The 25,122-nt window shown below is 42.5% G+C and overlaps 1 protein-coding gene and 1 long non-coding RNA gene across 4 annotated transcripts in view; one reads left to right on the top strand and one right to left on the bottom strand.

Annotated features, from left to right (window-relative positions):
• The window catches only part of SYN3 (synapsin III), a 203,255-nt gene that overhangs the window by 125,377 nt on the left and 52,756 nt on the right, over positions 1-25,122 (top strand). The gene's annotated exons all lie outside the window — the stretch shown is intronic.
• LOC142602014 (uncharacterized) lies at positions 524-21,668 on the bottom strand. Of its 2 annotated transcripts, XR_012835625.1 has the most exons (3): positions 20,981-21,668; positions 20,059-20,190; positions 524-1,810 (listed from the first exon to the last, which is right to left on the bottom strand). It is a non-coding gene; the product is annotated as an uncharacterized LOC142602014 (long non-coding RNA). The 2 variants fall into 2 exon arrangements; XR_012835624.1 differs by lacking the exon at positions 524-1,810 and having other exon boundaries at positions 18,609-20,190.

Here is a 25,122-nt window from a genome sequence, read left to right on the forward strand (position 1 = left end):
TTGTCCTATATAAGCCTCAAGACAATTCTCTATTTATAACAATTTAAGATCCTGTTATATCTGTGCCACGGACGAATGAACTCAGAAAGGCTAAGAGATGCTAATGACTTTGTGACCAGTTCCAATGCTTTTCCACCCCTTCCCTGTTTTCTTAGAGTAGGCAATATTCCCTTCTCAAACCAGGGAATTAGTAACACTGATGACTGGATGTATCATCCCTGCATGCTGAGCATGACTCACAGAGTCAATGTGGCCTTAGCAGCTGAAAGGAACAATGCATTGTGTTCTCAGTTACTCTTTTTGGCTACGCCATCGCTGGAGCCCAGAACAAGGGCGATGATGTCTTGGCCATAGGCTTAATATATAAGTAACGTATGCAACAGTACAAGCTCTCTGTGATCTATTACTTCCACATTAATGTAACTTAGGGCATATATACACAATTAGTTGCCAGAGCCAAGAATAAGTCATTTGGAATATATTATTTTATTTTGGCTTTTAACAAGAATACTTCTCAGTCCCAACAGGCTAGTCCTGGAGAGGTAGTACCTAGCTGAACGTTGAGCTACATAATTTAGTCAAGACCTCAGCTATAAAGACAGAAGTTTGGAATGTACAAATGGGCAGACAAGAATCCCACTAAGAAATAGCTTACATTTTTCTGACAATTAACCATTGTTGCAAGTATTTACATAAAAAAAGAGTAAGAAAAAGCTCTGAGGCAAAGCAAGAAATTATTCCCAGCCATTTTCAAGAGAATTACTTTGAAGCCTTTCGTGCACTTGTATTTGAACAAGGCTTTTCTCCATTAGCCTCTGAGTGGAAGAGGGGGGTTGATCCTTCCTTTCAAAAATGTGTTATGTGTATTTAGTTGTCCATCAAAGGAGCCAGTGCAGGAGGGGGTGTAGAGGCTGAGCATACAGTGACACTGTAATCGGAGGCCAGTCAGCGGGTCACGCAGACAAGCTCATACTAGCTTTAAACTATCTATATCTCGTGCGTGTGCTGATAACCGTAGCCATGGAGTTCCCAGTAAAGCTATTAGCAAGCATACTCCCCCAGGGAACTGGGCAGGTTTTGCAGCCTGCAGTGAGCTCTGAGCTGCTACATCTACACTGCTGTTTGCACCCAGCTCAGATAGCTTGAACTTAGAGCATGGATGGAACTACATGAGCTCCCGCCTGCTTTCTGCATGGGTAGCTGTGCCAAGGGTGACAGTTCCCTGCTGTATAAAACTCCTCCTTAATGTACTGCCAGGCAGCTTGTGGGTGCCTCAGGTGACAAGGCCTGCCTGTGTGCCATATTATGGGCCCCTTTCATCATTTGTTGGGTTAAATCAGGATTCCTCTGCCCAGCAAAACAGGGGAAGCCCTGAGAATTCATAACATGAAATCTAATCTAAAGCAAAAAAAACAGAGGCTTGTGTGTAGAGGCTTGTTGAACTACGCATTCCTGTAATAGTTTCCCAACGTTGAGTACCAATGGGACAGTCACACACTTTGCTGCATGTTCCCAACAGGCTGGAACCTTTATCTGCTGGGCAGACTGGGGCTGGAGCCCTGCCAGTCTCCCTGGAGACCAACTGTGGCCCCCTAGGTTCCTGTGCCTCTGCACTGGGCAGTAGATTGGCGGAAGCTGGTGCAAAGCTGCCTGTCTGATTAAATTTGTTATTTTGCAAAAGGATTTAGCTTTGTTTGCTGGTTATTACCAAAGAAAAATCCTAAGCTGCTGCTTTAACCTGTGTTAAACCTTTCACGGGGTGAAAGAATCTGGTTCCTTTTCTTCCAAGTTGTAAACAAGAAGCAGAAACCTAAGAGAAGGCACAGAAAACAAAAAAGTGTTAAAATATTACATTCTTTTTACTTTCCAATTAAAAAAATATTTTTAAAGTTCCTGTGCTAAAAGGCTGCCACATCAGAAGGGTTACTGTACTTAGCTTCTGAAAAAAGTCTGACAATCGGTCATCAGCCACCGTCTCAAACATATTCCAGCTCCCACACATACCTGCTGTCTCTTCAGGGATGTGCTAGTAAGCCCATCCAGAAGGGTCTGTAGAATATAAAGTTGATGAGACATGTTCACATATTTCATATTTTTTTTCCTATACAACAAATCAAAGTAGTGAAATCAAATAAACCACTTATTCCAAAACAAGCTTTCTATAATACAAGATTTGCTCTGGTTTAATTGAGTTTGTGGCTGACTATTAGTTAAAACAATAAAATGTTATCTGTCAAGAAAGTTTTAGGGCAGCAGGGACTGCTAGACTGCAAAAGAGAATGACTGTAAATGTTCGAACACAAAAACTACACTAAAATACTATTATGATTGCAAAGCCAGGAATGCCTGTAGGAAGTGCCCTTACAAGGGTTGCCACTGAAGTTTTAATTTCCCTTCTCTGAGCCCTGCAACATAGATAATTTCTTTTGCAGGATTCCTGCCTCATTTCTGCAATTAAAAATTAATATGTCATACTTCACTTTATCCTTCTGCTCAGTGGATGGACCTAGATCTTCTCTAGTGCACAGGATTTAAACCATGCTCTGCGAGCACAGTGATTAAACCCCCTTTTGAGTTCATGGCATTCAGCAAGATATCATATCTAACTGCTTCAGAAACATCAACAAATTTGTTTTCACAGTACTACAGTGGATATTATGTATTTTGTAGACAAGAGGCTGCCTGCTGAAAACAGAGTCAAAAGATTTTGTGTACCTGATATAGAATGGCAAGGACTTGGATTTTAACAGTTTCTAGCATGCTGTAGCACTTTATATTCAAAGCACAAAACCCAGATGCAGTTGCAAGCATTCAGTCTCTTTTGCAAGTCGGCTGTGGTTCAGCCATTCAGGGGCACTGGCTGCAATGCCAGCTTCAATAGCTTGCACCCCTGTCACCAGAGCCCATGCCTTCCCACCCTTGCCCTACAGCGAATCAATCCCCCCCAACACACACACACACACACACACAGAGCTGTTTGTAGGCCTGTTCTGCAAATAGGATCAGGGCACCAGTTCATATTAAAAATAACCCTTCTGGGCCTCAGACAATACTCTGGGACTGGAGGGTATATGTCTGGCATCCAGAAAGCAAGGGATAGCCGTGTCATGATCATCCAGGGGACATCTGGCACGAAGTAACTTGCCTAGCATCACACTGGAGCTGTGTGGCAGTGTCAGGGACACAGGGCAGCAGTCCATTGCTTCAGTCCCATGATGACTCTTGGTCTTTCTGCAGACCCCTGCCTACTTCGGTGACCACCGCCATCTACTTTCCACAATGCATGAGGCTGGCGGTGCTGCAGAAAACTGTTGCAAGGCGTTCAGAGCCATGAGTAGCCCTCAGAGCAGTTCCCTCCTGCCCAGGGAGCAAGGGAGCAACTGGAGAAACAATAGTCTGTGCGCTTTGAAATGAAATCAGCATCATAACCCATCTGCACAAATGTTGCCTGGGTAACTTTAATCCCAGATTTCCTAACTTTTTGAGTGCTTGACTCCATAACCATTGTAAAGTTTTTATGCAGGCTTTTTGTGTGCGATATGTGTCCTCATTTAAAGTGACCTGGAGTACAAGAAGAATGAGTAAGGGAGGAGATAGCTATCTGGGCAAGGCCAAAGATTGGAACAAATGCTTTCTCCTTCCTTTTTATCCTAGATTATTTGGAGATAAAGGGATATGGAACGATTGCCAGCAAAGGCTCTCCACTCTCAGAAGCTGATTGTTGTGGTTAACTGCATAGTTGAACTAGTTGTTGGTTACTCACAAAAAAGTGTGCCCATGCAAAGTTCTGTTTTCTATTGGGAGTGAGATAGTGGCTGTGATGTTCAGCACAGGGCTCCTTCCTAACCCATAAGTACTGCAAATATGTGAACCAGTGACTCTGTTGGACATGCAGAGCATGTGTGACAGGCTTTGCTCCATATCACTGCCTAGAAAAATCCTTTTTTTTTTTCTATTGCAAGCAGAAATACATAAAAGAGGTGACAGTTCCTCTTCGAGTATTGTCATCACTAGGATGGTCAAGGAGATGCCATTACTGACCTCTATACAGGTCTATCTGGCTCCCTCTTGTAGGACGTGGTATCCAGAACCTAAGCTAGAGAAGTCTCAAGGCCATTCTCACAGCTGCATAATACATGGAATATCCTTGTGTCTCCTGTTTCCTTACCTGAGACCGTTTCAGCAGAGGATGGGACAGCAGTGCCATCCACTTTGCTTATATTCCCATGCACTGAAATAACTCTTAACCAGCTCATTATATCAGCTTTAGTGAAGATTCGTGTAACTAGAGTGGCACAGAGCCAACTATCGGAGGGCCCAAAACCTGGCAGAGAAAGACTAGCTGTTGTGAAGTTCACTAAAATAACAGACTCAAACTCCAGCTGGGTCATCCTCAAAATCATCTTTTCTGGCTTCCTTCTTTCATTGCATCAGATCCAAGCTCCTCATTCTCAATTTTTTAGGCTCAGAATATCTGTGCCTTCCTGCTCCCAGTACTACCCTGGTCTACCTTTGTTTTCTTAGAAGTACCTTCTGAGGCTTACACTTTTCTCTTTGTGCCGCATTGCTTCTCCCTCTCCAGCTCCAGAATCCATGGGACAGAACCATCTGCGGCCAACTAGCTAAGGGTCTCATGCAGCAGAAAGTCATTGTGGAGCACACTGTATTGAGGCAAAGTGAGAGCAACCCCCTTTCTGGAAGATTATCTGCAGTTAGCAGAGAGGGTGCATATCCAGGCTAATCCAGCAACACACCAATCCCACTTATTCTGAGCCGTGGCACTTCTTGTGAAAAAAATTCCTATTGGGTGGCAGCTGCATCATTAAAGATGTATTATCATACATGGGAGATTTTTCATACTTTTTCTACCTGAAATAGCTAGCTCTTATTGCCCATACAATATGCAGCCTTCTCATTCTCTTTCCAGAAGCTCCTTAAAAGCCGTGACAATAGTTTTCCACACTGTTTGCTATGATATGCCCTTCGCCTAGATTTTCTTGTTATTATATCTGTCCTTACGGTCTGCAAGATACTGAAAGACAAGCTTGATACTTGGGTTTTCTGTAATGACCTCTCTGTAGATATTTCTGTGTTAGTGATAATAATAGCCATAAAGATAATAATGCAAATAGCAGGAATAATGATAACTATAAGGTGAGTGGTAGAATTACTCTTGAAATCAGCCTTAAATTTGAACAAAATGTAGTAATATCCCTTCTGGAGAAGCCAGAAGCACTCTCCTCTTGCAGGATGAAAGGAGCAGAGGAATGTGCTGGCTGGCACTGAATCCCTGTCCTCTTGGGCCTTTAATGGGTTTCCTGCTCCCGTAGGTTCAAAGAGCAATTACAGTCTCCAGCAAAAGTACAGCAAATGGAAAACAGACTCTTTGGCTCTCACTAAAATGCCAAGAGAATAAGTAACCAAAAGATGGAAGACTCAAAGTCACTTCATTGCAGCAGTTTACTGAGCTGAAGGGAAATTTCTCCCCCTTCACCCCCAAGGCCAGAGGAAGTCCCCACCATGGGAGGTGGGTGGTGGAACCCAGTGACAAAGCTATGTTCATACCTATCTCCCTGGAGGGGCTCATATTGGAGGAGAGAGATGATACCGGGCTGCTACAAACTGCCTCTGGAGTCCAGCTCCTTCAGTTCTTTGTTGGGGGTTATTTTGTGCCTTTGAATTGGCCCTCAGAGAGGAACAAAAGCAAGGTCTGGGGAGATGGGAGGGCAGATAGGGCAGAGCAGCTTCCTTCACTACAGCAGGTCATCACAAGGGTATATGGAGGTATATATCCAACACAAGGCAGCTGAATAAACAGAGATAAATGCTAACTGAGGAACCAGCCTTCGCTATCACTAGTCTGACAGTGGCAACACTTGCTAGCTCATCCAGGGAAAACATCCACATGGCCTGTGCAAAGGAGGAAAGTTGTGAAGACGACTGATGGAATATGGGGGAAAAAGGCCCTCAGACCCAGGATAATCCTTCCAGAGAGCTGCTGGATGTATGTAGCACAGGGGGTTAATATATGAAGAGAGACTAGTGGGTATTAGTGCTGTGAGCTGCATATGCATCTCTTGTGAAGATCTGCGTAGGCCACACAAGATGGCCTCCAGCAGGGCAGCACCACCTCAGGGGTCTGTGCAGTCAAGTGCTTAAGGTTAAAAATGAAATCCACAGGTACAGCAGGACTGGATTTAGGACCAGAAGAGCACATGGGTTTTTTTCAGATCAGAGCTTTGATATAATAAAAAATACATATAGTCCAGGGTTAATTAGCAGAAGGTAGTGTAAGTACATTGTATAAGAGGCACCCTTGCATAGTTGTTCTCTCTTTTGCCTGGCTCTAGGAAATGCATTCCCGTGATCAGTAACACCTGCAGTATTAACACACTACAGCACTGGGGTGTTGTAAGAGAGGTTTCTTTTCCCTCTCTGAAAAGAGCTATTGCTTTACCAGTAGGTTTCTGATTTGTTATTCAGCAAACTATGCCATACAGGGGAAACTAAATAAGCCTGTCTGAAGTAAAAAGCCTTTCAAGTTGCTTTGCATCATGTTTCATTTCCACCTCAGATTACTTGAGATTAAATCCTATCACAGATGGCAGAGAGAAATAACCAATAAGTCTGAGCATCAGCAATAATACCAACTTTGTGCTCAAACAAGGATGCTCAGTATCCAGTGATGGTACAAGTATGTCACCCAGCCAGCTTAGCAACCAGAGGAACTTCTCTGTTAGAACTTACTTCTGACACTCTTCAGTCATACCGCACATGTATGGGATGTAGCTCAACCCTGCAGTTTCTCAGGCGTAGAGAGGAAACTGTACCCTCATAATTACACAGTTGTGATATAATAATTGCTAAGGATTTCCTTGGTCATCTTATATTACAAATTGATGCTTCCTCTAGTTTTCCTTACTGTCTACAGAGGAAGGAATCCACTCTCTTGTTAGCATATGGATGTATAATTCCCCTTAACCTAACAGGAACCAAAAAGAAATTGAACCCTAAAGAGGAGTGGTGAGGAAGAGATGAATGAATAAAAGGCCCCCTTATAAATGCTCTGACCTGGATGTGTAAGGTGGTTTTCATCTCTGACCTCCTGCTAGCAGACATGGACTACAGGGATAGAGTTTGTATATGAAATATCTGAATGCAGAGCCATGTACATTTGGACAGGGAGTGTTCTTGGTTTGGTCCCATCTTTTCACACCAGGAAGAAGGACTTGCAGCCAAAGCAAAATTAAAGATGGATCGATTTAATTTGTTCACCTTTTGAAACTCTTCCAATCTATCTGGGATGGGGGGAGAAGGCTGTTGTAATTAAATATTATGACAGAATGCCAAGAATTTTTTTCCTAGAAGAGGATGTTTTGAGTTAACAGGTTTCAACAACATAAGGAGAAAGCAGTCTTTGCCACTACAGTTTGTTTGGGTCTGTAGACACCAGCTACCAGTACCAGCTTCACTGTTTTTCTATCCCAGGCCTTAGTCCTTCTCCTTAACCTGCACAATCAACCTAAATTTCAGGGTCTGTAGGTAAGGAAAGAAGCAAAGTCAGAACAGGAAGGGAAAAGTAACAGTTTTGGAGCTTCTGGTACAGCAGAGCCACCTTGCCTTCCAGGAATGCCTGATTCCTGTTTGAACCTGTCTTTCCTTTATCACCCCCATACTGTCATATACAGTCTTTTTGATGAATCAGTATGAATGAATTTAGGAAATAGCTCCCCCTGTGCTGCTTTAGAAATGTCTAGTTATGGTAAAGCTCTGCTATCTTCTGGGCTCTTCAGTACCAAGGTCGTAACAAAGGACTTCAGACTGGGTTGAAAACCAGCTGGACCCCAAGACTGAAAGGGTAACAACGATCAAAGGCATCTGCTCATGGCCGGTAACAAATGATGTACTCCAGAGGTTAATTCTGCAGTCCAAATACTTCAATCTTCAACAACAACCTGGATAACACAGAAGTGCACCCTCAGCACATCTGTGGAAGATGCAAAATTATGACAGCTGACACAACAAATGACATCTGAGAGTGACCTCAAACACCTAAGGATTGTGCCAGCAGAAGCCTTATGAAGTCCAGTAGAGAGAAATGCAAAGTTCTATACCTGACATGGAATGACTCCCTGCATCCCTACATGCTGGGAGCCAACTGGCTGAGTAACAGCACTGCTGAAAGGTGTCAGGAGGTTACAGTGGATGTCAGACTGAATAAGCCAATAGTGTGTTGTCACCATAAGGCAGCTGTGTTCAGCACTACACTAGGAGCAGCATGGCTGGCAGATCCAAGAAAGTTGTTTTCCCTGCTGCCTGACACTGGTGAGGCTGCATATGACATACTGTCCAGTCTGGAGCCTCTCCATTGAAGAGGGATGTGAAGAAACTGGAGAATGTCCATCAGAAGACTACCACAGTGGTCAGAGGCCTGGAGCCCAGGCAAGGGTATGTTGAAAAATCTTGACTTGTTTAGGCAGGTGAAGGGAAGGTTAATCTAATAGCCTATAACTACCTGAAGGGTAATTACAAACATAACAGATCCACATTGTCAGTAGCATCCCATGATACAACATGGAACAGCAGCCACAAATTATGGCCTGGGAGCTTGAGCTGGACATTAAGAAAAAAATTTCCTGTAAGGGTAGCACAGCATTGGAACAGATAACCCACAGAAGACATAGATGATCCAGTTTAGGCAGTTTTCAGGACTTGGCTGTTCAAAGTTAGGGCTGATTTAATGATGTGCTGGCAGTAGTACTTCAGTGAATAATGGGTGGACTAGATGACTTCTACAGCTGTTTCAATCACAGTATCTATTATTCTGTGATTCTTCACTCACTAGTTAGTAGATTTAACAAGGGGATTTCCTCAAAGTTCACTGACCATATAGACACATGTCCTAGAATAGACTTGCATCATTGCATACCTGACAGCCATTTTTCCTCTAAAATACAGTGAGCAGCATTATAGTTAGAATTCCTCATGCCCAGCACCATGGTTCCCATTTATTTTGCTGGCTATAGGTTGGCCATTGATCATGCTTAGGTAGAATTTGAGTTTCAGATGTGTGCTCATTGGGAGTAATATTGGGATCAGCTGCACAATCAACCTTTTTTCTCTAATTGGTCTTTAGTCAGAGGGAACCTCCCCAGGCAGTATCATGGCATTTTAAAAGCTTACACTTAAGCCAAGTCTTGAGAGCAAGCTCAGACCCCTTCTTGATGGTCAGAGATATCTTTTAGATTTTCTTCTTGGTCCTGAGAAGCTATAAAGTCATTTTCAGAGGTATCCAGACACAATGAAGAAAAGTTGCCTCAGAAATCCTGAAGCAAAAGGCCAATTGGCTTCAATATTTTGTCATCTAAAGCATCTCTGGAAGCTCATGCCTATGTCCCAGATGTATATACCATACCTATGAGACAAAATGCACTTACTGAGGTGACAGGAATACAGGAATCATTCCTTTGCTCTGACAGCTCAAATGCTAATGCTATGTCCTCATTTTACCAGTCTAGTCTCTTTATCAGAGTAGCATCCTGTGAGAATCCTGGCTATGTGCACAGAACGATGACAAACAGCCAACTGTCTCTGAATCTGGCCAGATCACAGCCCACGTTTCAGTCAATGTTCCTTTATCTGAAAAGGTTGACTGGTACCCAGGAAAAACCCAAAGTGTTGCATTTTTACAAAGAATGCAATAGTTTTACTCCACTGTTATGACTAATGAATCAGAGAACTCAGAAACACTAGTTAATTTGTAATAATATTTGTGAATCACAAGAGGGACAGTCTTGTGGTTAATGCTGGACTGACAGTCAGGATGTCTGGGTCCAATTCCTAGTCTAGCATAGATTTTCCTTTGTAAGCATTGGCAGGCTGCTTAATCTCTCATCCTCAGTTCCTTGCCTATAAATTTTTTCCTTTCTTTGATTTTTTGGCTGTCTGATCTGTTTTAGTTCTGAAGTATTTCTGTAGTTTGACATCCAGGAACGTACAGAATAACATGTATGATGTAACAGATTGTGCTTTGAGCTGCAAATATCTAAAACAGCCCCCAGGCTGGATGTGTTCACTTTAGCCAGCTAACAACATATTTGAAGAAACCAGCCTGAATAGGTGAATGGTTAGCAAACATAGAGACTACATTCAAAAGTAATTGTTTATAATGAATTCTGTTAAATGCCTGCTGCTACTTTACCACTGAAACCAGTACAGACATCTTTATTACCTTTCCATGCAAACCCACTTTAACTGATGGTACAGGTCTCCATTGGTATTTCTATCACCTGCACTGTAGCAAAAACCCCAAGTATTTGGGTTTTTTCTGACCACCAAATGCAAAACAGGAATTTTATGTTTGACATTTTAAAATATTCTTTACAAATTGCAACATTCAAATGCTTCTCTGATGTCTTCCAGGACTGATACCTCCAACTTTCAACATAGAACATAGTTTTAAAATTGAGCCTTCTGCTGATTAGGTTGCTTTCTAGCCTGAAATTTTCAGAGGTTGATTAAAATGTCACAAACACACAAAACAAACCTGGACATAATTATATCTATCTTACCGCCTAATTTCAAAAGAACTCTCTTGGCACCAGTAGGTCTAGATTGAAAGAAAGAAAATCAAGTATAAGCAGGTAACATTTTATTCACTTGGGTCTTTGAACCCTAGACTGGAAATACATGGATCTCATGGTATTAGAACTAAAAGCTTATTTTTTCTTCTACCAGTAGAGTTCTACATCCTTACAGACATGTTAAAAGCTGTCTCAAAAAAGTAAAAGACAATGTAAATACACAAAGGGGATATAATTCATAAATAATGCCAGACTCACGTGTGTGCCTGGAATCAAAGGTGGTGGATATCTACAGAAGTGTGTACAAAGACCCAGAGAAAAAGATTGACAGAAAAGGCTTCTGGATTCCTATCAGAAATTCAATAATCAGGAAAATCCATGATATAGGGCATATAAGTTTTCACACTAAGCAAGAAAAGACACTGTCCACTAAGTCCAGCAATGCAGTCAGGTGAACTCACTGTTTCCCCTCATTGAAAACAACCTTTGTGCAAGCCAGGCACCTTTCATTCTTAACTGGGTTAAGCCTTGGGTTGGAGTTAGCAGGACAGTGTCTGTTCTCGGAAACAGCACGAGCTGGAAGGGTCTTGAACAGTACAAAAGGACAGCAGGACCAGAGAACTCGGTGGAGCTTTGGCCTCTAAAGATAATAATGACTGAGTAGAAAATTGCTGCATATGTGTTAGCTCTGCCTGCAACACTGAGAACAATATTGTGCTGTGCACTTGTCGTAACACTGGTCATTGTGCCCAGCAAATTACAGCTATTCATTATATTCAACTCTGAATGCAGTACTGCCACCAAATTCAGCAATCTGCTTTTCACATAGTTCTGCCTGTGTAGTTATAAACCACAAATCCCAAGGGACAAAGGAACAAGCCCCTAGGGAAGTTTTTCAAAATTAATGGTAGGAGGTGATGGACTCAATGAGTTTCCTAAGAATTGCTGTAGGGGGGTGAGGAAGGCTTATGGAGCCTTTGGCAGAGCATGCTGAACTCTGAAAAAAAGCTTAGGAATAATAGGGCCTCTGCAGTTTTCCAAAATTTACCAAAATCTGTGAGATCCTGTCAGCTGGCCACTCTTCTGCATCTTAGGAACTGATGAGGACTTTTTACCCCTGAAATCTCTGGAAGCCATTAAGAAGGTAAATATTCCTTGAAAGTACCATTCTCCCCCTTGTTTAGTTATATTCAGAAATGAAGCAGATCCTCAGAGCAAAGAATTGGTTGGAGGAGAAGCTAAGGCTGTATAATCTTCCTTCATGATTCTGGGCTGGCAGCAAAATGGTACAGCTCAATTTCTAAGGCTCTAACAAACACCAGCTGAATCTCCCACCTCAAAAATGGGAAAACAAGAACTGATGGGCTCATCTGAGAGCTCAGCCTCCCTGCTGCCATATGGTGAATCTAATGACTTACCAAAACAGCACATTGCTGAAGAAAAGGAAGATAGTAAAAATAAACAGAATAATGTATTGTAAGAATAATGTAGTGTAAGGGCTAGGTTAATCAATTAGCCCTTTCCTATAACACAACCATCATTTCAAGCCCTCTCAGTTTTTGGTGAAGCAACTGCTAGTGCTGCTTTAGAGACACCTGCTTGCAGTTCCTCCTGGACTGTGCCTGAGACTGTCATAGCCAGGTAACAAGGCCTGACCTGGGTTCAGCAGGCCACACAGCATGTCCAAGCCACTTCTACCAGTCAGCCCATTAGCCATCCCTACAGGTTACTGCAGCTGTCCACCTGCATTGACTTTGAGACCCACCTCTATTCTTCAGTAACACCTGTGTTTTAACAAGAACGTGCACAGCTTAGATACATACATATGTATCCATTCTGACCAAATAAAGGTTTTTTAGACAACATATTCTAACCCATCTTTTAGACTGGATTTTTCACTACCTGAGAATACCAGCTATTGCCCAAGATGAGAGTGTTCTAACTCTTCCTGTACATGTTTAGGTACCACTGATTTACCCAGCTTATCACACAATTAAAACCTATAATATCCCCCACTCTTTATATTAGAACTGTTTTTTAACTTAACTACTCATGATAAAACTTCATGCGCCAGCTGAACAGACTCAAACCTACCAATTAGTCCCTTTCAGTTGCTTCCCAAGATGGTGAGAGGGGACACTGCTCCTGCCAGACCCCCCCCCTCTCCTCAGCACATGGGTCATTTTCCCCTTCTAACCTCAGTTATTCAGCTCACAAATGAAAGTCTGCTTCAGTAGCTAAAAGCTAGCCATTTTTACTACTTAGAATATATATAAAACAAAATAAACTCCATCCTGTTAATCTCCATCATGGAAGATAATGACAGCAGTTACATTACATGCCACTTGTTGGCAAACAGGCAGAGGACACTTCTGCTTTTCACAAAGCTGATACACAGCTTCTGTGCTTGTACCAGCTTTCAGAAACCACTCACCAAGGCTGGCTTCAAGCATGAGATCTTACTCCCTTCATTCCTAGGCTGGCCATTTTCATTCCCCACTTGATTTTAAGTCTGATTCTTCAGATATCAGAATATCAGAGAAGATAAACAGATATAGAGGACCAAGATGGGGAACAGCCTCACCCAGGTAGTGATCAGCCATCAGAAATCAGCCTCTGTCAAAGCAGCATTGTTTTGACTCAGGCTCTGAGGTACACTACAGCAGTCTGGTCAAGGGCAGGCCTTCATCCTGCCTTGAATGTAAACATGCATGAAGCTTTTACCACACATTTTGGGAAGCATCAACAGCTCTTGGCAAGCAAGAGGAAAGAGATGACTGAGAGGCTGCTGGCATACTCCTTGAGCTGATGTCATCTTACAGCCTGACTAGAGCTCTGGGTGCACACACTTAGTCATACATACACACAGCTACCAGTCACCAAACTTTTGTTATGGCTAAAAAATTAAATTAGTTATTTTTGGCTGCAGAGCTCTCCCTCCCTCTCAGACTTGCTATGTTGCTTTCTGGCTCCAGCTGGCAAGGCAACCACTCCCTCCAGAGCACCCAACATCCAAACAGCAGGATAACTCTGTCAGGGAGCAGCAAGAGCAGGACTGATCCTTAAAAGGAGGTGAGCCAGGAGCCAAGGGGGGGCCTTGCCAACCAGGTCTCAATCCCACAGTGTCAGAGAGGTGAGGAGGACAGACCTAGTGGTGATGGCCAGGCCCAACCAGAAGTTCAGGTCAAAATGCAGTCTAATGGCAGTGAGACAGGTCTGAGGTCAAGCCTGGAAGTCAGTCAGTAGGTCAGGTCCAGTGATCATCAGGCAAGTCCATAGCAACAAAAATCAAGCCAGGAAGCCAATCCATAGGTTGAGGTCCAGCTCAATAGGCTCCAGAGCCAGGCAGGTGCATGGCTGTAGCTACACAGGACAGCAACACTCCTCCAGCAGAACTGAAGCAAGGAGTGAATCCCCAGGGGCTGAGCTTAAATAGAGCTCCTGGGCCCATGGGTGTGGGCCACAGGTGAGGCTCATCAGGGTCATTAGGGCCATTAATGAGATCAGGGCTCTGACAAAACCGGAGGCTCCATGTAGTCTGGGATCATTGTATATTTACATACTGCCTTCCAGGTGTTTACTCCTTATCCACATGGTAATTAACATTTGTCCTTCAACATGATCTGCTCTTCTAATCATACCTCCCTCTTATCCCTCACTGGGATTTTTCCTCTCTAAATCCAGTCATAGAGTTCCCATCGGCTTCACTCTCCACCATTTTCCAGTCTTTCTTTGTGACCCATGTTGGACTTTCAAATCCTCAGGAACAAGTTGCTGGTTTGTGTAACTGAGATAGGTTTCTCCATAGTGTAGGCTCAAAGGAGATACACCTGAATGTATATCATGCTGCAGTTATATATTTCACTATATTACATTTTCTTATGTGTATCCTATGTTCCTCATAAACTGAGGAACACAATAAGGCTGAAAGCTCTAGTTTTCTTTGGAAATGCCAGAATCCGGGTTGATCGTGCAACTTTATTTGCTTCCCTTACACTTACACATCTACATGGCAGTCCTTGATTACTGGATCACATACTAGTTGGTTGTTTTTTCCCCACAAGTTTTCTGCATCATTTAATACTAGGTTCTGATTGAATGAGCTGTTACCTTCTCATATTTTTTTGTCCACTATTCTCACACTATTCAAATGCTCTCCTGAGATGAGATTTATTCTTTTACCCATGGGCATTTCAGTAGTTCTCATCACTGAAGTTTCACAATAGATAATCAGTGCACTTTCAAAACATCTCTTCCAGCTAAGGGGAGATTATCAGCCCCATTTTATAGATGTAAAATTGAGCTAGTAAGAGATTCAAAGTTCAGAAGTATGTATTTAATTTGAGTGTCTTAAGTGAGATACCTTAGACCTTGTTTTTTCTGTCTGTGTAGCACTAGTTAGCATTTTATATAATCGTAGAGAAGTTTCCACTGACTTCAGCTGCAACCATGACTGCCTGGCACTTGGATTAGTAAAGATAAGGGCTGTTAGGTCACAGAGTCTGACTTCCTGTATTTTACAGATCTATATATACATTTCACTCAGTTATCCCTGTAATTAGTCCAATAATTCAGGATTATCCAAAGTATAAAGCAAGTAGTCCAGGAAGGCAGATAGTCTCGATTTGAAGACCTCAAGAGATAAAGAGCTGATGATTTGCTTGGGTTGATTTTTGAGGGGTGATTAATTACTCTCGCTGTTAAAGCTTTATGCCAAATTCCTCACCTGAATCTGCCTAGCTTCAGCTCACAGATACAGGTTCTTACTTTACTTTTCTGCACTGGATTAAAGATTCTTTTTACAGCTGCTATTTACTCCTGAGGAACATATTTGTAACCTGTATTCAAGTCACATGTCAAAACGTTTGGTAAGCAACTCACTGATAGACATGTTCTTCAGCTCTTAAATAATTCCAGTTGCTCTTTTCTATGCCAATTTTTAAGTCTTTCTTCTTTTTTTATACGTAAATAGGAGTCCAAGATGTCATTCTCAGGAGTTAATTGCAGCAGGATTGAAAAATTTTCAAGTCAGTTTCCAGTGTTTCAAACTAAGGCGGCCAAAAATTGAGGGACACAACATTAATTCCTACAGAGAAGTGTGATTTAAAGGATTTTTCTCAGGATTTCATATGGACTTTTTGGCACAGTTAGGGACAGAATCCAATTCACTAAGATGCCTTTCAGCTGCCTTAATCATCAAAGTGCCCTTTCTTTTTCTGCTACTCCCTGACTCATAATTTATGCATTTTCTGACTTTTGGAAGAAATGAAGCAGGGGTCCTGCAAACAACCTCCTCCTTAAGTCTGGATTTAGCCTCAGAGCAGGTCCACCTGGTGGACCCTTCTGAAGGGGACCTGTGGAAAAAATAACTCACAGTCATGTAATTAAAGACTGATTCATAATGCTTGTGTACAAGGAAGGAAAATGAAGGTTGCATTTCCTAAAGTTTGAGTGCTTAACTTTTCGACCTTAATAAGGTTCTTTTCACATGATATATGGGCATAGAGATTCCTAGGCTTACCACAAAGCAAATTGGAAAAAAAATAAAATTCCCTCTGGGAGCTGTATATTGGCACTGGCATGACTCACCAAGGTTGGCACTTTGACCTGCATTTCATGAAGAGCAGGCACATGTTCACATTCATCACCTGTGGCTGTACAGGCGTCTTTGCAAATATTTTCTATTAAGAAAAAACTGTAACACTCAGGACATTTAAAATCCACTCTAGGCTCTGAAGGGAAAATGTCACAGTGGAGACAGGCTTTCCTTCTCCATTCCCTCCAGTTTATCTATCTCATCCTGAGTCTGTCCTATCTTGGCTCCTCAGGAAAGTCCCATTCTCCTCATGTGGTTGGTTTTAATATCTGTCCTATTCTTCCCTGTCCTAAACGTGTTGCCCACTGAGTCTTAGTGTTTGCCAGCAGTGCCACTGGCCTTGGCTGACCCATCCAGTGCCTTTATCCCTGGCTTTCTGTCCATGCTCTCTCCCCTCCCTGCCAATACTCTGCCTTCCTGCTTACTTCCTTTCTCAGACTTCCTCCCCTGACACCTGGTTAATTCACAGTGTACCCCTTTATTTCAGACTCTCCAGCCAATCCCAGTTCTCTGTTTGCACTTTGATCCCTGTGCAGTATCTGCCTTCCATAAGATACTTGCCCACACCCTGCTCTTCCTTGGTCCATAGCTACTTGCCCAGCCACTCCTTGCCTTCCTCAGTGCTGCACATCAGATCACATCTGGTCTCTCCTCACAGAGTTTTTGTCCCACTGGTCTCCATATATTCTGCTCTTGGTTCCCATCCTTATTCTTACCCAGCCAGACATTTACTTCTAGTTTCTCTCTTCCATAGCAGTTCAATCCCAGTGTCATCACCTGACTTTCCATTGCTCCTTGTCCAAATCCAGTCCTTCTCCCCAGGACTGGTTCTTGGATTTTCTATATTTGAACCATGGTTTTCACGTGCGGTGCTATAACCCTGACACAGGCCCAGCACAGGGAAGGTGGTATGCACACAGAAAGGATGTGGTATGCACACAGAAAGGGACAGACATGCAAAACCATCACCATGCAGTAGCACATCCCATCAGTTTTTAATGACCATAAACAAGTTAGCTGTCTGCGTGACAACTCATACCATGCTGTACATATAAGGTAATTTATTTGCCTTTTATTGAAGGTTAGATTGCCGTGAATTACCCTCCCTCCCCCATTTATGCAGAGTAAGAATGAACAGAAATAATTGCTACATATCAGTTCACGCAAAGTAATTTGCTTCCCTACATTTTTTTGTTCACGTTTTCACACCCACAGACTCCCTTGTTTCAGTTCAGTAACTATAGCACCTGAGACTTGCAATTGCAGGGAAAGATCTCGATGAGCCTCTGCACTTCAGCGACGTGCTTTGATAGACTTGGGTTAGATCTTTGGCAAGACTGTAGGTGCTAACTGCAGGTACCAGACGTTTGAAACTTGACCAAATTTGTCCAAATTTTCATAAGGATGAAGAAGTCCAAGGACTGCTACACTTCTTTGGCTTTTTTCATAGCTGGAGTTGTCAGTTTCCCAAAGAAGTAGTCACGAATATTTTTCGCTATGGGCGAACCAACAACTCCCCCTTTGCTTGTGTGTGTGAATGTATATGGGTAAGGGTATTCAGCCCCCTGTTTGCCTGAAATTCTCCATATATTCATCTTAAGGGAGGTGCTCAGTGTGGAACATTCCAGCCTGAGTGGTCACGGGAAGGCAAATTTTTCAAAAGGTAAAACATCATCTTGTAATAAGTTTTAGCCAGCCTGAGTATCACCAGTCCTCTGACAATGCTGCACTGTTACAGACCATGGTGATCTGCTGCAGAGACCTGAGCGTGTCTGCATGGAACCTGCTCATAGACTATATTGCTAAACGTATGTACCGTTCAAAGTATACGTATTTATGTAGTGCAGTCTGCTGGACGAAAAGAACAAATTGTAATTGCATCCATATAGTCTGCAACAGAAACACTTGCAATCTAAATAATAATAACAATAATATGCCTAAGCATTAAACTTTCTACATATATGCAAGCCCAGGAGTGTTTTCAAACATGCCCTTAGACAGACTAATATATATTAGCCTAGCATAAAGCTGGGCTGAGTGATAGGAAACACATGTTTCTTGGTACTTGTGGTTGCACAATGGTATGAAAAGAGTCCTGACATTCTATAGGTCTCTGGACAATTCTGCTATTGATGTGTTGTGAGTCACTGCAAACAGACCATGTTTCTGAATCACTTCCTGCTCAAGGGGTTCCTCCACTTCTTCCAGAGATTGTATGCTGAAGAAGAATTCAGTGGGCTAAAGCCCTGGAGACCCATTCTAAATGCTTTCCCTTTCCCTTCCTTTCTGTGCAGCTGAATGACTCAGAAAGGGGATGACACCTTGAACCAATGTCACTATTCCCTTGTTGGGAGGGGAGAACCCTATGGGGAGTCCAGAAGGAAATTTGATTTTATGTTTTATTTTAAGGAGATCCCTTTTTTTTTCACTTTGATTTATTTTTTGCTCTTGGCATTTTGAGGTTTATAGAGTTTTTTGGGGGAAGGGGTTTGGAAGGTAGAAGCTATGCTGGGATAAAATAAAGGATGTTTCAGCTATTTTCAACATAATTGCAATGCTTTGTCTCTCTGCCCCAAAAGTATTAAGGCCCAGACCGCAGCAATGGTCATTAGATGCATAAGTACCTCTGAGGCCTAATTAACTTTACAAATATTAAAGCTTGTAACTAGCTGCATTGAAATTCCTGGAATATTCACGGGTTCTTCTCTTAGATCTGCACTGTTGATTTGGTGGTATTATGATAATACAAGAGACTGCAATCCTAGCAGAAGACAGCAGGTAGACCATTACAAAATTAAAAGTCTTGTGTGATTTGGAATGTCCCAATAGTACTGCTTTGCATAAAAATACCAATAGACTGTTTTAATGTATTTTCGTGAGGAAAAAAATCTGCATTTAAGGGAAATGAAATCTTCTCCTACTATTTAAAATGCTCCTGCTTTCATTTGACATTTCCACTATAAAATGCTGTCTTGGTGACATTTTTTCATGAAAAGATAAGCCATTGTGAATTGCAGAAACTTTGCATTTCAAGTACTTTCTGGTTTGTTTTTCCCAAGTTATACTGGGCTGATATGTGATCTTTTGGCAAATCAGTATTGTGATGAAAGCACAATCAGTTTCTGGGTAATTGCAAAATTATTCTGACTGCAAGAGATGCTTATCCTGAATGCCAGCTGATGCAGTACTTTCTCACTAAATGGCAGTAAACAGTATTCCTGAATGAGCTGCTCCTGTGTTGTTCAGAAATCATTTAGAGCGATCGCATCTGAAGGAGGTGCGCTTCACTGAGGCCTGATCTATCCATCGATGCATAACGTGGACATGTGATCAAGGCAGTTGCTGCTGCCACTTGCTTTTGTAAAGCCTCTTAAAAGTACGGTTCTACATGTGCGTCTGTGCCAGCAAAAACATAATATAGAATGCCAGATACATGTATGCAGCATAGTGACTAATATTCAGTCAGTTTCTGAGGCACCCTGTAGAGTTGCATGGACCTTCCCAAAATCCCCATCGGTGGAAAACCACCAGCACAGTTACTGATGAGCACCTCTGAGTTTGTTCATTCTTACTGTGCTATAATCTAGGATGCAGCTGTCTCAGTCAGCTTGAGACCTTCCTTAGCAAAATAAGTGATCTTGTGATCTTCATCTCTCTATCCCTTCTAAAAATTGGAGGTCATATATGTTTTTAGGGATCAAATACTCATTTGTACGACAACATCATGAATTCAAGGTTACCATTTCAGATCTCACTACTGCTTGCAACTGTTCTTTTTTTTTCTTTTTTTTTTTAATGTGTGTGTGTGCAGATCATTTGCTTTGCTTTCATGTAGGAGTGGATGGTTCCAGGACCTCAGTTCTTAAAGGTTTGGTTTACCTCATCTGTTTCTTTGTAGATGCGCCAGGCTTTGGTGTCATCAGTTTCTAACACTGCAGGCATTCTTACTTCTTCAGATTTTTGCTGAAGGAAATCTTTGTAGCTGACAAACCACTCATCTTCTGTCCAATCCTGTAATTTAACAATGCTAAATGTAGGTCACAGTTAACCTCCTTTTTCTTTTCCAGTGGGTAGTTTCTTATTTTGATACTGCTTTCTACCAACCTATTGTACTGAGTATAAATTTGGACTAGCACTAAAATGTCTAATACTTCACCACAGACTGCTTAAATTCAGATCCACTAAACTGCTGTGCTGTATTAGCCATTAGCTATGCCAGGTGACTAGATCTAGCAAAAATGGCTATGATCACTTTTACAACTGTGTAGTAAGGCTGTCTGTGAAATAAATACTTAATTTCTCTGACATAAATAAATTTCTGCCAGACTGCGTCAGCTGACCAACTGTTCCCATGCCATGGGAGTTTTCACTTGACTGGCCTGTGCTTTCAGTACATGTGACAAGCCTTAACAGGTTCCCTTTCCCTTGGAAGATATCCTCAAACTCTTTTTCAATTGTTTTGATCTTCTGCCTCTTTGGTGAGTTACCTCTTTAATGAGATGAAGGGAGTGGCATGTTTTTAGTCATGGATAATTTTTTTCCCTTGGTGTGATTATAAATTGCACTTCTTCCAATTTTCTAATTGCCCGTGAGTTTAGTCACAACTCTAATAGGAATTAGCTCACCACAGTAAAGTCCTGAGCTTCACCTATTTATGGTCAATTGCCTATGGTTTTGCTTTCCATGCTAACATGCCCATTCCTGGCAACACTTCAGCTTGCACCAACATCCATGTTCAAGGCACAGGCATTTCATTTGCTTTCAAGATGATAATGCTTTAATCCTCTGCAGCACTACTCACCGGTCGCATGAAGAGTCATCTAAGGACGTGGTGCTATTGTCCTCTTTGTCCATGCTGGGGAAGCTCTTGGAAAGTGATAGAAATTACTGTGGTTCTTGAAGGTTTTTCCAAATACCAGCCATTGTCCTGACTCGTGTTGTTTGTAGATCCTGCTTTGTGAGGACACCAGCTCCATGCTCAATGTACCACTCTGCTGCCAGTCTCCTTTCTTGTAACAGCCTGCATCCTCTGTGGCATGATAACACTCTCTTTCTTATGTAGGTTTTAGTCTGAATTAGATAACTTCCTTTGGTTGGCAAATTTTAACTGCATTTCCAAAATACAACTCTTGCTCTTCCAGTAGATTTTGACTGCTTTGCCTCAGGTTCCAGCCATGTTTGTTCTCTTCCTAGAGACTCAGCTCCTCAAAATCAAGGGGCTTGGCTCTTCAACCCCCTGACAACCACAAACTCTGCTGCATTTTTGCCTGGTTATTGTACTGTTTAATGACATATGGTTCACATGTTTCATTCTTATGTGGAAGCCAGTATTCTTCAAATTCCTGTGATACAGTGTCCTGGTGAGCCTCAGATGTCAGGCTTAATTCAAAACTATTAGAAGCATCCAGTACTTCAGCACCAGCTATTGTAAAAAATAAAGCCACCTCCAACTGTCATAGAAGCATTCAGCTGAAGAGTCACTTAGCATAATTTCCCACAATCACTGGGGGGCACATACTAGCAGTGGAGGCCAGAAGGACACGAGGTACCACACACCCATGCACAATCACTGCAGACCACTCCCCAGCACCTTTGAGCAAACCAAGCTCCTCCTTATCCTTGGCCCCCAGTATCTGCTGATAGACAACAAAGCCCTGATTAAACTTTCTCCAATTACCCTCCCTACTCCTAGAGAGCACCAGCTCCTGTAAGGTGAGGCTTTCCGTGACTCCACTCTTCCAGACAGAGCATTTTCTTAGCTATTTTACCTATGGGCACCAGGGTGTTGCTCAAAATAAATTTCATTCAGGGGCTAGGATTCACCTAACCAAATGCAGACGTGTATCCTCTAGATGTGTATTTGACCTGGTGACCAGCAATGCCTTTGTCATCAGTGGGGAGAAATACAGACATGATTGGGGAGAAGCTATACTCAGCCTGAGGTACGTGTCTCAAACAGTTTGGACAAATCAGGCTCTGAAACACCCGATTTCTCTCCACTGATTATAAAGTTTGTCCAGACTGGCTGCTGCAGATGTAAAAATGAGATTCATAGGCGTCTAATGTTAGGTGAGAAGTATCTCACTGAATGAGTGTGACAGAGGCCAGCTTTATTCAGTCTCTCATTCCTAACTCTTCAACAGCCAGTAACATAAACCTGGGCACAGTAGTGGGATGTCTCCTGGCATGCTGTGTGCGTGGCACAGCCTTTCTGAAAGCCACTGTTCCCCTCCTTCTGAATGGCACCTACTCCCCAATGGAAGATACTAACGTGGAACCCTATAGGCACAATGAAAATGTTAAAATGGTGCACCAGCCTTCATTTTATAAGGTCTTCAAGCTTTGATCATACAAGAAAAGCAGAGTGGAACATGAGCAGTTCCTCAGCAGCAGCCACTGGAAGGATGCAGCCACCAGGTTCCAGTGTGCCAAGTTTCTGCCTCAAAGTGCAATCTTAGACATAACACTGGGTGCATCAAATATTACTGACGTTTTCCTGACATTCGTCACAGACAAAAAAGTGCATAAAATCACCCCAGTGAAAATCAAAGCAGGGTTTGTGTTGTACTGGTAGCAATGTCACAGGAAGAGAGCATTGTGCCTTTTCAACTCTGTAGACAAAAGCTAGGGGTCTGCCATATTTTCATTTCACTTTAACTGTGGGAAAAGAGTTGCAGAAGAGACCCCAAGACAGTAAAGGCTGATCTACATACAAAACATGCACCAGGCAGACTTGCAGTTGTTCAGCACGTGCTCTAGGCTGACCAGCAGATACATAAGCCTTCCAGCACAGCACCAAACTCCAGCTGATATATTCTTATCAGCAGAGGCAGTTGCCTCAGGCTCAGTAGTCTGTTGTCAGGGGTGGTGAAGTTACTGTGATCTGGGAGGAGTGCAGTGTGCAGACATGCGGCTGTGCTTGCATCACGTATTGCAAGAGTGGTTACCACAAGAGCTGTTTGTTGCCTTTTGACCTTCCCCATGAATCTGTGCTGACCAGGGCTACATGGCCCTCGGCTGGTATGCAGCCCCTGCCAAATAATCTCTTGTTTGCTTGTGAACACCATCCCCATTGATCAGTTTCCATCTGGCTTATATGGATTTAACTTAATTCAATGCAAGTGTTTTGCATGTAGAAAAGGCTCCGTGAATGTTCCCATGAGGTCTAAATAAGTTCCTCTCTCTCTCTTGCTCTTTAAATCCTATTGTCACTCATGTGTAGCTTTCCTACACTCAGTACATGCTTATTCCTGGGGGGAACAATTGCCAGGAGCTTAATTTTAGAGAGGAATGCTCACCCTGCTGTCTGGGAATGAAGCCTGGTGTAGCCAACTTCAAAGACTAGACAGATTTGTTGTTGAGCTTAAAAGACATCTTCCCCTTGACTGGGATTTGCTATTGTATCTCTTATGCCTTATGCTCTCATCTTCCCTTTCAGTGCATGGGAGGGCTCAGGTGCTTTCCAGACTCCTTCCATCTTTGGACCCTTTCAAATGCACATATTAGGTGCTAGCTAATTCTCAGCTCTGCTTCTTGCCCGCTGAACATCACTGAGCTGACTGAGGATGTGGCAGATTTGACAGGATCTGTGCTTAAAGAATCCATCATTTGGCTCCTCTGTTTACACAGAGCCCTGATGCTCAGACAGCACACTCCTAAAAGAAGGGTTATTTTTAATTCTAATAAACTAGCACAGAAGGAGAGAGTTCTTTGCCTTCTTCCTTCACTTCACATCACAATTTTAGTCCTAACAAAGAACTTCACACCAAATATAATAAAGGGCTGAACTATTTTTCCTGTGTGTCTGTTGTTTTTCTGACAGACATATGTGTTTGTTTATTTTTAGATTATAAAATGCAATTATTGTGCTCTCTGAAGTACACATGTAAAATTAAAAACATGTTGAGTCAACTTGCTGCTTAATTTATGTTAATTAAACTATTCAATGGGAAGGATGTTCCTGGTTAGGTTGCTTCAGTGGGATCTGGATTTTATTCTTGGCTCTGCCACTGATTGCCTGTTTGATTCACGGCAGGTCACTTGATCGCCCAGTGTTTCAATTCTTCATTCCCAAAATAAAGATAATTCTCCTTCATCTGGTCTATTTTTACTTTAAGTGCTTGAAGCACAGTTTCTTTTGCACAGCATTCAGCGTAGTATACCCTAAGTTTCATTTATAATTGTATATATTGATAATAGGTCATCTTGTCTCCAAGAAAAAAGCACCTCTGCAAGTCCTTCCCAATGCATGGATTTGCAAACAAATGTACTTTCCACCATGCCCAGACAGGCAATAACTCAGAGCTCTGTCAGGTCATGCTCAAAACTGAGTTTTCATCAGTGGAAATACGCTGATCTCAGGTTTCAGAACCCTGGCCTTTTATTGTGGAAGTCAAGAACTCCTCTTCAAGAAGAGCTTAGTTCTTTCATTGCATCCTTAACCTTCATCTAAGCTAAGGGGTTTGTGAAATCTCACTGGGAGTTTTAATACAGATCAGGTCCAAGCCTGCAGGTTAGGTAAGACAGAAACTCTGGCTTGAGCACAGTTGGCCGGCACGCCTGGGAAAACTCGGTGTCGCGTGAATGGCAGAAGGACCTGCTTTGCTCTGATAGTTTCTCACATTTCTGTCAAATAATCAGTCTCAGAATAGGCTCCACCAGACTAGCAGGATCTAGCCCTGATTAGCCTGGTAACTACTTAGGAGGAGTGATGATTTTCTATCACAACTTGATGTATACTCATTTGTGCTGACCATCTTCCCACTACGCCCGCGCATGTCTGCTTTCCTGTTTATTCACCAGTGGTGTTTTGCCTGGATGTTTGCCTTATGGTTTTGTACAGTGCTGAGCACATCAAAGACCTCAGCCCTAAGCTGGCAGCACTAGAGTAGCAGTTATCAGAGGAGGTGCCCTCTGGTTTCAGTCAGTGCTAGCTTTAGCCGA

Source organism: Balearica regulorum, chromosome 1 (assembly GCF_011004875.1).
Source record: "Balearica regulorum gibbericeps isolate bBalReg1 chromosome 1, bBalReg1.pri, whole genome shotgun sequence".
In the NCBI taxonomy this organism is placed as follows: Eukaryota; Metazoa; Chordata; class Aves; order Gruiformes; family Gruidae; genus Balearica; species Balearica regulorum.